At 39.3% G+C, this 14,182-nt stretch overlaps 1 protein-coding gene across 6 annotated transcripts in view; it reads right to left on the bottom strand.

Moving 5' to 3' along the window:
• Positions 1–14,182, bottom strand: part of ampd2a (adenosine monophosphate deaminase 2a) — a gene marked incomplete at its 5' end in the record, with an annotated part of 57,569 nt that overhangs the window by 22,150 nt on the left and 21,237 nt on the right. The gene's annotated exons all lie outside the window — the stretch shown is intronic.

Below are 14,182 nucleotides of genomic sequence, written 5' to 3'. Positions count from 1 at the left end.
CAATGAGAAAAGGGCATATCATTATAGTGACCGATATTGCACATTACCATGAACAATGACTGAGCAAGGACACTTGCTCATTGTTGCAGACACTTTTTTCACCGTGAATGTGCATTACATCATTCACAACCAGTGGTGTAAAGTGACAAAGTACATTTACTCAAGTGCTGTCAGACTTAAGTAAGATTTTGAGGTATTTTTCGCGGCGCTAGCCGCTCTATACCTGACTTTGTCCGTGTGTGTCAACGTTCTGATTGGTCAGGTGCGTCAACAAAGTGATTGGTCAAGCTTCACGTGACACATGGCTATAAACACATTATAAACACATATCGATGACAAAATGTATCAAAGGCGCCGCTACCTTCACACAGGGTGTGATTTTTTTACTTTACTGGAGTATTTCCAATTTTCAGTACTTTTACTTCTACTCCACTACATTTCAGAGGCAAGATTTGTACTTTTACTTTACAATAGAATTATATGAAAACTTTTGTTACTAGTTACTTTTTATAATTATCACAAAACATACAGTAACCACTTCAGCCCTATATACATTTCAGCCATTTGAAAATAGCCGATCTACAAGCTCACAGATGCGACGCATTGTGAACTTGTAGATCTGTTATTTTCAAAAGATTTTTTATACATAATGATAACTTGAGAAACGGGACTTTCTGCATAATGAGTACTTTTACTTTTGGTACTTTAAGTATATTTTGACGTCAATACTTTTATATTTTTTACTCATGTACATTTTGAATACCAAACTTGTACTTAACAGAGTATTTCTACAATAGGCTATTGATACTTAAAACATTTGAGTACTTCTTCCATCACTGTCCACAACCCCAACATGCAACTCTCCTCGCCTGCAAGTCTCCTGGCATTTTTTTTGCTGAGCTGACCCACATGTTTGTAATGGAAGGTTGGAACATCACATATGACCCATTAAGACCAGAAGCCGATTCTACATGTCTCCTAAATCCCAACAGTTTTCTGAAAAACGTATGTTTCTATATCAGTGGTTCTTTTTCATGTCAAGGACCCCCAAAATTATATGTATTTGGCCACGGACCCCAATCAAAATATGTTGTTCCAGGGACCCCCCAGAAGCAAAGATTTGAGTTAAAAATGTTTGCTTTAAAAATATATGTATATATTCAAAGATTTGCACACATTTTCACGATTTTTCGAAAATAGCCAAAGTGTAAAATAATGCTTTTTAGCTCAAATCTGAAAATGACACAGTTCCAGGTCTTAATGGGTTAAATTCAGCTGAACATGTCCTGGTGCACAGCAGCATGTCCTGAAGCACTGACAGCCCGCAGCATGGCTCTGGGTCTGGGTACACCCATTACATTTACATGCACATACTATACTCCAGTTGCACCACCTCACACTCACAAGTTCAAACTTAGCCTAGTTATAGCTTAAACACATTCAATCCGGGAAAGCATCTCTGTCATTTTAGATTTCTTTGGCTATTCAAAAATAGCAGATATACAAGCTCATAGATCTGCTATTTTTGCTTTAAAAAAAAAAAGCTACATTTAAAATGTGTCCTCAAAACTGTTTATTTTGATTAAAATATAGATCTATATAGTCTCATTACACTGTCTGTGTTTGTGATAATGAGCGTCCCAAGTTCATCCCAACATACATTGAATAAACACTATATATACCTAAACCTTTCTATGTGCAGCAGCAACAACATGATTGTAAATGCATCCCACACATCTACCAGGTAGAATGTATCTACACGATCAGAAATAGATACGGTGTATCAGACACCTGCTGCCATGGAGACTGGAGGTAGTGGATAAGATGAAGAGAACACCTTAATAACCCCGCACAGTTAACCCTGGGCGTTAATTTTAAAGGAGTAGTTCACCCAAAAAAGAAAATAAGATTTTTTGTTTTGGGTTACAACTACTCCTTTAACCCATTACAACTGGGAAAGCATCCGTGTCATTTTTAGACTTTTGCGTTGGCTATTCAAAAAATAGCAGATATACAAGCTCACAGCGCGTCACTTCGTGCTTGACAGTGTGAGAACTAACTGATTCAGAAGGCATTTGTAGAATCGGCCTCAGCCAGGTCTTAATGGGTTAATTCTGAGTGTGAAATGGGATCCTTATACAGGTAAATTAACACGAGGGATGTTGCCGTGTGGAAATTCTCGGACTGAGAGCAGAGAGCACTCACAGACAGACAGACAGACAGAAATCCAAATGGACAGACAGACAGACAGACAGACAGACAGACAGACAGACAGACAGACAGACAGACAGACAGACAGACAGACAGACAATGAGCCTGCTTTTTATTTACATTTAGTTTTCACTTCATGTTTTCAATTTCAATTATTTTTAATTTGTGTTTTTTAAGCGGGCTTGCTAGTTTAGTCTAGTTTTTATTTTGTGAAAATCCTTAAGTTTTATTTTTTTGTTTTCATTTGTTTTACTTGGAAAAAAAAAAGAATTATGTTCGAAAAATGACATCTTAAATTCTTCAAGTACATCCTAAAAGTAAAAAACAACAACCTGTAGTAATAAGGTGTATGCCTGTATGGGGTGCTGGGGAGGTACTATAAAAGAGAGTTGATTCAAGGTAAAGAAAGTAAATTGAGCGGAATAATGTACAACTGTTTGCTTAGCCTGTTTAACGCAGGTGTATATGTGTCACCATGGGTTTCGCATGTGAAGCAGATACTGGACGACTGAGGTCTGTCTTTGGCTGACTCAGAAATGCAATGGTTGAAACTAACTGTTGAACTGAACAGAGGCTGAAAGATCAGCTCTGGCAAAAGTGCCGCAGCTGAAACAAAGTGGCAAAGCGTACTTAACAGTATGACATCATGTGACATTTATGTAGAATTCAAACAAGAGTTTAAGCTAGAAAAACACCTGTTGTGTGAAACCGAAAGTACAGACTGTAGGTCATTTGTAATTTTAGGGTGGAAGATATAAAGGGCTGGAAAGAAGTCAGAGCTGACAAAAATATCTAACGTACTATAACTCACCCATCTATGTTGAAGTAAATTTTATTACTCCAATCTGATAAGCCAAAAGTTATTTGTAGATTGGGGGATTTTCCGAAAAAATGTCATATCATAATAAGAACATTGCGGTAAGTGCAATAATAATGCACTTACCGCATAGTTATGGGTACCACATAAACGCTTTTCAGCCATGCCTTTTGCTATGAATATTGTTATTGTATAATGCATATTCATGATTCTGTACTCCATACCATGTGATCATGGTCTTGAGTTAAATAAATGATGATGATGAGTTTTTATGTAGGGTAGTCATGGGGGCGAGATTCAAAAAGCTACGAAAAATTGCGAAAAAGAGCCAATCTAACTGTAAAGCTTGCCACGCATCGCATCCCGATCCAACGAGTGAGGCGGTGGCATGACATAAAAATAGCCGATCTACAAGCTCACAATGTGTAGCTAGCTTGTAGATCTGCTGTCTTTGCAATTTTTTTAAAGAACAATATTGGATACTATTGGATAAGGACTAAAACTAAGGACATTTTCTGTAAGATTTGAGTTTGTTTTAGTTGTGTAAACACACAATACAGCTTCAGTTAGATATCGTTTTTTGGTAAAGCGTCGTTTTTAGTTTTTATTTCAGTTAACTAAACTACATATTTTTTCATTTCTAGTTTCCTTATTTCGTTTTAACCCATATTAGATTTGAGCTAAAAAGCGTTATTTTATACTTTGGCTATTCAAAAATAGCAGATATATACAAGCTCATAGCGCGCCACTTCATGCCGCGCTATGAGCTTGTAGATCTGCTATTTCTTAAAAAAATAAAAATAATCTTTCAATATATATAGTTTTGAAAGCGAACATTTTTAACTTCAATCTTTGCTTTTGGGGGTCGATGGAACAAAATATATTGAGATGGGGGTCGGCGGCCAAATACATATAATTTTGGGGGTCCTTGACATAGGACAAAGTTTGAGCACCACTGATATACTGTAGCAACATGAGTTTTTCAGAAAAAACTAAGGATTTAGAAGACATTTTAGAATCGGCCTCAGGTCTTATTGGGTTAATGGGTTAATTAACTATAATACCCATTATTACACACCCCTGCTGTGTGTGTAATGTGTTAGCATCACCCCGGGCCCTGTGGCTCTCCACATGCAGCTGACAACCAAACCAAACCCCACACACACCCTGCACCTGCACATACAAACAGATCTGCATTTAGGTCTCTGCACTGACACACACACAGACACACACCTGGGTATGACACAGAGAGGAGCCTTCCCCACCTGCTAGAAACAGACGACTTTTAGTCCACTTCAGACAGAGGGCCCACTTTAACCCATTGAGACCTGAAGCCGATTCTACATGTCTCCTAAATCTCAACAGTATTCTGAAAAACGTATGTTTCTATATCAGTGGTGTTCAATCTTTTTCATGTCAAGGACCCCCAAAATGATATGTATTTGGCCGTGGACCCCCATCAAAATATTTTGCTCCAGGGACCCCCAGAAGCAAAGATTTGAGTTAAAAATGTTTGCTTTAAAAATATATATATTCAAGGATTTGCACACATTTTCACGAATTTTCAAAAATAGCAGATCTACAAGCTCGTAGCGCGGCACTCGGTGCCGCGCTATGAGCTTGTAGATCTGCTATTTTTGAATAGCCCAAAGTGTAAAATAATGCTTTTTAACTCAACTCTAAAAATGACACAGTTCCAGGTCTTTTAATGGGTTAAGATCTAACACCTTGCAACAACAAAATAAAAACAAACCTGACTACTACTACAGGACAAGAACGTATTAAAAGGAAACAAAGATCCGAGGCACAATTTTGTTCAAGCACTCCAGCACCGTGTTTATGGCGTTGCAGCAACGTTACATAAAAAAAGGGGAGAGAAAAAATATCCATGTCCGATAAGGATACAGTACATCATAAATCAAAGTTGCAAGACAGAACTATAGTTGTGTACACAGAGGACAACCCGCTAATGGCTTGTAAAGAGTGTCCCTGGATGGGTGTGCTGTGCTCATTGTCCCACATAATTGTTTCCATTATTAGTACCGTGTCTGTGCCCTGTGACAATTAGTCTTTGCCATCTGCCTCCTGCTTATAAACAAACGCCCTGGCACACTCCAAGCTGACCTGTTGGGACTAACTGCGACTGCGGCAAATGAACAAATCGCTTTGCGATGGGAGAAGTCTAATGTTTAGAAGCCGATTCTACAAATGTCTTCCAAATCCCAACAGTTTTCTGGAAAAAAAACGTATGTTTCTATATCAGTGGTGCTCAAACTTTTTCATCTCATGGACCCCCAAATTATTATATTATTATATTATATGTATTTGGCCGCCGACCCCCATCTCAAAATATTTTGTTCCAGGGACCCCCAGAAGCAAAGATTTTAGTTAAAAATGTTTGCTTTGAAACAATATATATTAAAAGATTTGCACACATTTTCATAGCACGGCACTCGGTGCCGCGCTATGAGCTTGTATATCTGCTATTTTTGAATAGCCAAAGTGTAAAATAATGCTTTTTAGCTCAAATCAAAAAGTGACACAGATGCGTTCTAGGTTTTAATAATCTACACAGTAATTAAAGAACAGGAAGTAAGCAAAGCCATAGACTACATGGTTATTATGTACGAGTCTTTTCAGTTATGCTAAAGCTTCATTATTGACCATTCAATCTAAACCTGTTGGCAATTAGAAGGTAGGCTTTCTGCTCACTTCTTCATATGCTCTTGTGTTAATTGCTCGGGCTTCACACCTAAACAGTGAGCTATCCCTCCCTCAAAGATCCCTGCTGCCGATTCGACATACTCAAGTCAGTTGTGTGATCAGACCCCACCAATGTGTGACTAACTACCACCAACGGTAAGGGACACACTGCAAAACCGGCTGGACCACAGCTTGTGTGTTTTCATGGGCTGTCATGATTATGAAATTTAGCTTGACAATTAATTGTCACTCAAATACTTGCGATTAACGATTTAATTGTGTTTCTGTCATTGAACATTATGAATAAAACATTTATTTTAGTTTTTTAGGCAAAAGTTTCAAAAGTTGCACAGGGCAGATATGACAAGCAACATATTTAATTACTTTACTTTAAAAAAAAAAAAAAAAAGATTAATAGTAGAAATAGCCAATCTACAAGCTCAAAGCGCGTTACGATCTGCTATTTCTAAAAATGTGATTTTCTTTTGGAAAACAGTACGGCACTTCATTCTGCAGAGTCAGAATGCACAGAGAAGAACAGGTCTCTGTAGTGTGGAGGAACAGAGCACTGAAGTCTGACGTGATTTACGTGTCCTACCTGGGTCACGTTTTTTTTTCCTGCAGAAACAGATTAGAATGTACAGCAGGCATGGTGATCTGGATCATTAAGGGCCCTAAGCTAGTCAGCTGTACCTATTTTGATGTGTGTTTCAGAGAACTATCCTACAGGGGGGTATAGATTTTTGCCTGTGCTTGCTATAATCTAACGACAGTTAGACCTCCAAGGACACACACACACACACACACACACACACACACACACACACACACACACACACACACACACACACACACACACACACACACACACACACACACACACACACACACACACACACACACACACACGCAACTGTAAACACACACATACCTATATTGTATGCATGCATGTGTGAATCCGTACAAAGATAGATACATACACACAACAAAGTCATCACCAGTATAGTATCCAGACATAATCCCCACGTCTCTGCACAACAACAGATGCCTCCTAATCCAGCGACCCCCCTTCCCAACCCCCAAACCTATTTCTCTCAATGACATCATCATAGTAGGGAACACCCTTCGGCCTTCGCCAGACCACATACACTGTCAACACAGCAATAAACACTGAGTGACAGCTGAAACTCACCCGTATAAAATAATTTATATGGAAAGTCAAGCTTAGCAGGAACTGACACGGAATGACAGGAATACTGTTTAGAAGTACTGATTTATAAGGCATTTGTAGAATTGGCCCAAGGTCTTAACCCATTCAATCTGGGAACACGTTTGTGTCACTTTGGATTTCTTTGACTATTAAAAAATAGCAGATCTGCTATTTTTGAGAAAAGAAAACATGAAAATGTGTGAAAATCTTTGAATATATATATACATTTTTAACTCAAATCTTTGCTTCTGGGGGGTCCCTGGAACAAAATATTTTGAGATGGGGATCTGCGGCCAAATACATATATTGTTGGGTGGTCCTTGACATGAAAAAGTTTGAGAACCACTGATATTATAGCAAAATAAGTGTTTCATAAAACTGATTTAGAAGACATTTGTAGAATCTCCAAAGCAAAGATTTGGGTAAAAATGTTCCCTTTAAAAAAATCACACCCAGTGTGAAGTGGGCGGTGTGTGGTCATCACAACATGACTCACTTAAAAAAAAGGATGAATTACTTACCCAAGTCCATACTGCTATTCATAGGGCTGCACATGTGTCATGTGTTTCGCTAGCCAATCACAGTCCTGAATTTGCAAAGTCAGCCAATCACATTACAGTTAGTGGTGATGACACTAGCTGTAATGTGATTGGCTGACTTTGCAAAAGTATCGATTTGCATTAACAATGGAAGGGTTAGGGGTGTAGACTGCGTTGTAGACTATTGGCCAATCACGGTGCAGGATTGGTCAGTGTCCAAAACTCACTTATAGGGGGCGGTTACACGGCCCCAAAAACATATTCAAAGATTTGCAAAAATGTTCACGATTTCAAATAAATAAATAGCAGATCTACAAGTAGGGAACACCCGTCGCCCTTCACCAGACCACATACACTGTAAACACAGCAATAAAAAACACTGTGAGTGACAGCTGAAACTCACCTGTGTAAAATAATTCATATGGAAAGTCAAGCTTTGCATGGTTGACTGACAGTGAATTTTGGGCTGTACTGTAGATCTGCTGTTTTTCAATAGCTCAAAGTATTTAAAAAATCCTACTGGTGACATTTTAGTCTCCTGAAATGTTTTACTTTTAGTCTAGTTTTAGTCGACTAAATGTCATAAGGTTTTAGTCGACTAAACATCATAAGATTTTAGTCGACTAAATCTACAGTTGATTTAGTCGACTAAAATGTATTTTGGCGGTGCCTTGATGGCATCGTAATGGCTGATTTTACACTTGGTTTCGCGCTGAAAATAGCAACGCGTTGTGAGCTTGTACTGTAGATCTGCTATTTTCAGAGTGCAACACCCGAGCGCAACCAAACATAAAATGACTTGCCTTTTAGTTCTATTCTCCACTCGTCCCTCACTAACATTTTAGTCTATTAATTGTTGACGAAATTGTCTTAGTCTTAGTTTTAGTCAACGTAGCTTAGTTTTTATTTTGTTTTCGTCAGTGAAAAAAGGTAGTCAACGAACATTTTCCATCATAGTTTTAGTCAACGAAATCAACACTGCAACCAAGGCATGGCGGACTGTAACCAATAGAAACCACTAGATTGGAGGCCCTACTCCATGAGACAATATTCTATTATAATTTTGTGCGAGTCATTTGTGAGACAGGCTCCCCATGGGAAACGAAGCCTAATGGCCCGCAGGCCCTTTCTTCCCTCTAGCCAGTTCTGTCTGCGTGTGTGTGCTTGAAACAAGCACTTTGGTTGTTCATTTTCAACCGCAGTGTTTCTCATCACGTGTCTCATCTTGGCAGCACACAGGTTGCATGACTGCAAACTGTATCTTCTCCGCAAAGATGCCCTCTGTGTGTGTGTGTGTGTGTGTGTGTGTGTGTGTGTGTGTGTGTGTGTGTGTGTGTGTGTGTGTGTGTGTGTGTGTGTGTGTGTGTGTGTGTGTGTGTGTGTGTGTGTGTGTGTGTGTGTGTGTGTTATACACTGTTCTTTCTTTGTATAGTCTCTAGACCAGTGGGTCAGGAGGACCCGTTTTTGTGTCACAGACCCATTTTTATGGGTCACGAGTAAAATATCCCAGAACTTTGCAAAACAAAATCTAAAAATGTCCATATACATAAAAAGAAAAACTTTCAATAGTCAAAACGAGCGTTGTGAGGTTGTAGATCAGCTATTTTCACTACTTTTGAAATGGGGCTTAAGTGGTATAATTCCTAACGTACGTTACTTTGGGTCCCGGAGAGACACCAAAATGTATCCTTTGGGTCTCAAGATGAACATTTTTGGAACTGCTGGTCTAGACTCTATAGGTGATTTTTTGACACCGAAGTCAGATCTACCTTTCTTCTCCCTTGGATATAACTAATGACATATTATGTCCCTGCTCTGTGATGATCACTGTGACAGCTTATAGCAGTGGTTCTCAACCTTTTTTTTTGGCTCAAGTCAATATGTAAATCTTTCTCACTAAGATACAGTATGTCATGAGGAAAACTTGACATTAGGATTGAAAATAACCACCAAGCGGTTAAACTGATGTGATATTGATAAATTCCAAATATTTTATGCTGCACCCACTTTGAGAAACCACTGGCTTCGAGGACAGACCATCATTAATCATCAGTGTATTTTAACCGCCAGAGTAAAACATTGTCTATAGCAGACTTGACAGCGATTCCGAGCGTTTTCACTAAGCTTTGAAAAATCATAGAATATTATCATTCATAACGATTCGTCCACTGATCGCTTTAAAAGAAGAAGTATCCGAGTCTCAGAATTGGGGCGCGGGGGGGGGGGGGGGGGGGCGGGGTCACGATAATCTATTCCAAAGTTGGCAGTTGAATGTGGGTTGTTTTCGCCAAAAAGCAACAGAAAGCACGCAAAGTAGAGAAAAGGGCTTTTTTTTCCAAATCCATAAGAATGGTAGTGAATGTGGCTGTTTTTGTTGCTATCACGTGATTTGCTGCTTCACAATACAGTTCTCAAGAGTATAATCCAAGTGTCCTTCATCCAGTCCGTGTCCTCATTACTTCCAAAACACTTCTTATTTTTGCTTAAATCGTACCATATACCAGCCATGACAAAAAAGGATAGTCACCTTTCTGAATGTTTCTCTTGTAAACTGTTTGCCTACAATAACATGCCCAATATATAGGGATAGATTATCAATTGATTATGTTATTAAATGATCAATCATCAATTGTTTTTTTTTAAATCATTTTTTAATCGATTAGTTCGATTAACTGTTACATCCCTAGTACTGAGCATAGACTGGATAAAGGACACTTGGATTACACTTTTTGGGAGTTTATGAACACATCTTTCATAAAGTTTTGCTATTTAAAAATAAAGTGTTTAGATGCTTCATTAACTGTAAAAGAATGAGATACAAGCCATTCAAGCCATACGGATGTGAGTAACTGAAAGAAAAGTCATTGTGTGGGTGAAGTACTACAATGTCAACTGACCTGCAAACGTTGTGCTGAGTGAGTGTGTGACTGGAGCTCTGAAACTGACCGGGAAGAAAGACAATACTGTGTGTGTGTGTGTGTGTGTGTGTGTGTGTGTGTGTGTGTGTGTGTGTGTGTGTGTGTGTGTGTGTGTGTGTGTGTGTGTGTGTGTGTGTGTGTGTGTGTGTGTGTGTGTGTGTGTGTGTGTGTGTGTGTGTGTGTGTGTGTGTGTGTGTGTGTGCGCGCGTGCGTGCGTGTTGTGTGTGTCTGTGCGCCCGCGCACGTGCGTATGTCTGGTGTGACATTGCGATGTCTAACCTCCAATCCACTCTCCCTCAACTCTTGAGTGTGACGGTCCATTTGGTTCCATTTGTAATGCACATACTGTACGGTGTACACTGTACTTTATGATAGTGTACAGCATTGGTTCTCAAAGTGGGGTCCGGGGACCCCCAGGGGTACTTGAGGGGCTCCAGGGGGTACCCAGCTAAATGTGTTAATATAGCATCACACTAATTATGAACGTTTATACTTTGTTTTTAAAAAAACAGCAGATCTACAATCTCATACCCCCTATCTGCTATTTTTGAAAAATCGTGACAATTTGTGCAAATCTTTGAATATATATATTTTAAAGCGAACATTTGTTGCTCAAATCTTTGCTTCTGGGGGTCCCTGGAACAACATATTTTGAGATGGGGGTCCGCGGCCAGATACATATCATTTTGGGGGTCCTTGACATGAAAAAGTTTGAGAACCACTGGTGTACAGCAGTGGTTCTCAAACTTTTTCATGCTATGAGCTTGTATATCTGCTATTTTTGAATAGCCAAAGTATAAACGGTCATAATTAGTGTGATGCTATATTAACACATTTAGCTGGGTAACCCCTGGAGCCCCCTCAAGTACCCCTGGGGGTCCCCGGACCCCACTTTGAGAACCAATGGTGTACAGTGTACACAGGGTCAAACGGGGTAGAGCTGCAAACTATCAATTATTTTTATTTATTTTTTAATCAAGGAGTGTGTGTTTTATTGTTTAATGTTTTAATTGTTTACATTCTTTATATAATCAGCAAATCGATGTCGAAAAATCCCAATTCAACTTTATAATCGACTCAATTTTAATTGTTGAAGTATTTTGCCTATAGCGACAAGCCCAAAACAGGAATGCACGGTTGAAAGTGGTTAACTGTTGCATTCCTCTTGGAATTAATGGTCCATTTAGAGTATTAAAAAAATTATAGTAATAAATTATTATCCACCGACAGCGACAATATCAAATTGGGGGTCATTTTTTTAATACTAGCTATGTTTAAAAGCATGTACTTTTGAATGCTTAAGTATTTTTTTTTAAAACAAGTACACCAGAACTTTAACTCAACAACTAATTTGACAGAGCCGTCTTTCCCTTTTCACTTTCACTCTTTTACTAGTTGAGTAATATTTGAGCATCTACATACCTACACCAGTGGTTCTCAAGCTTTTTCATGCCAAGGACCCCCAAAATGATATGTATTTGGCCGCGGACCCCCATCTCAAATATTTTGTTCCAGGGACCCTTGGAAGCAAAGATTTGAGTTTCAAATGTTGTGTACAAAAAAATATATATATATATTCAAAGGTTTGCAAAAATGACCACGATTTTTCAAAAATAGCAGATCTACAAGCTCATAGTCTTTTGAGCAGGAGCACACGCACGTCGCACATGCATCGATTAAAGACAACCCTTAAGTTCACACCTCAACAAAGTTTACAAAGGCTGCCGGACTGCCGTGTGTCACACCAGCGTGAATTAACATAGGAATGAGCCTATGAGATGCAAATCAATTGTCCATTGTGTGACCTGCCAGTGTAGGTGTTAAGCGACGTGCAGCGTGACGTCTTTAAAATAGCGTTCCACCAGAGATTAGATTCACCAATACAACATTGGTCTACACACCAAATCTATTCGACAAAAATGGCAGATCTACAAGCTCACAGCGCGTCGTGAGCTTGTAGATCGGCTACTTTTGGCGAATGTCCCCCCCAGAATAGTGGATGATGGGGTTCAAGTGGGTCCTCAGCGGGCTGAGGATAACAAAACAACGGTCACATGCACACACCAGGTTTCTGTGTGACCAGGCTTCTACAACAGCATCACATTCAGTTACACACAAACCTCTGGTTTTTAACCCTGAGAGCAGCGTTGGGTGATACAGACAAAATCTATAATCATAAATTATTATTTTTTTGACCAAAGGCCCCATTAACGATATTGTGGAGTCTACTGGTGCTTTCACAAAATATTAACAAAATTAGATTTAGGATTTTAAAAAAAAGGAAAATCATCAGTAATGCCTGTATAATAAAGGTTAAAGGCACATTACTGTAATGTATAACCTTTAAAACCAGGAAAGGACAACACACGCAATATTGCGATATTACGTTATCCAAAAAGTCACAGACAACACCTAGTCTCATATCCCAATATCGTTACAATATTGAGTGGTACTGCTGTGGTCAACAACGGAAAAAAGATTTTTTGGCACAGAGGTAAAAAACCAGGTCACAGTCCTCATGCAACATGAAAATGATGCCACTCAGCAACAGCAGCAATGATGGAGGTCAATCGTTCTCCATCAGAACATGAAACAGTGAAATCCCAGCCGGAGGAGGAGCACTCAGTCAAACTGTGGACCGACATGACATCAGTGAGTGACACGCATGCGACAGTGAACAACCTGTCACTTAGGCCTTACACACACACACACACACACACACACACTACCACTGAAGATGCCGATATCACCAGTGGTGGAAAAAGTACTCGAATGTTTTACTGAAGTAAAAGTATCAATACTGCAATGTAGAAGCACTCTGTTACAAGTAAAAGTCCGGAATTCAAAATTCACTTGAGTAAAGTACAAAAGTATACTATTTTCAAATAACCTAGGTATAAAATAGGGCTAAAGTGGTTAATGTATGTTTTATAATGTAATAATTTATATCTGCAAAGTAACCAGTAAATAAAGTTTTCAAATCATTGTAGTGGAGTAAAAATACAATATTTGCCTCCGAGATGTAGGGGAGTAGAAGTAAAAGTAGTGGACATTGTAAATACTCAAGTAAAGTACAAAATACCTCAAAATTGTACTTAAGTACAGTACTCAAGTACAGTACAGTACTGGTGACGTGCATGCCACAGTGAACACAACCTGTCACCAGGCCTTATTACACACTACCACTGAAGATGATGCTACTTCACTATAATCACCCTGCCTGCCTCAGGGGCACCAGCTCTGATGCTGCCGACCCTGAGCCACAACCTTCTTCCATAATAACATCTGTGCACAGTCACACTACAATGTCAACGGACAGACTGCCGGTGGCAGGCAGGCAAACCTCCCCTCCTCAATTTCTCCTTAGTCATTTATAGTCTAGTACCAATCAGGCACAAAGCTGCATAGACCCCTTAACAGACAACGTCATACTGGCTGCGTGCAGCCAGTATGCGCGCAACGAAACCCATTATATCAGGTCTCGTTAGGACGCGTCTCACTAGCCAACACACACAAGAGGGGGTTGGGGTGTGCTGAAACCAGTGCACCCCGAAACAGGTTGGGAATTGATTGCGTGAAACAATCACCTGTGCGTCCAGGCTCAATGTTAGTAAACAAATAATTGGTCTATTGGACTGAAGTCCCGACTAAAAGCCATTCACTGTAAATCACTGACTTGCTTTCATTAACAATTAGTTAGGCCCGTCACTAAGATTACATCATCGTCTGATCGCAATTATTTGAGATGATTGCAATGATTTTTTTTGCATAATTACCAGAATCA

Source organism: Gymnoscopelus microlampas, assembly GCF_963454915.1.
Source record: "Gymnoscopelus microlampas genome assembly, chromosome: 7".
NCBI classification, from domain to species: domain Eukaryota; kingdom Metazoa; phylum Chordata; class Actinopteri; order Myctophiformes; family Myctophidae; genus Gymnoscopelus; species Gymnoscopelus microlampas.
This window is presented reverse-complemented; position numbering and strand designations above follow the sequence as displayed.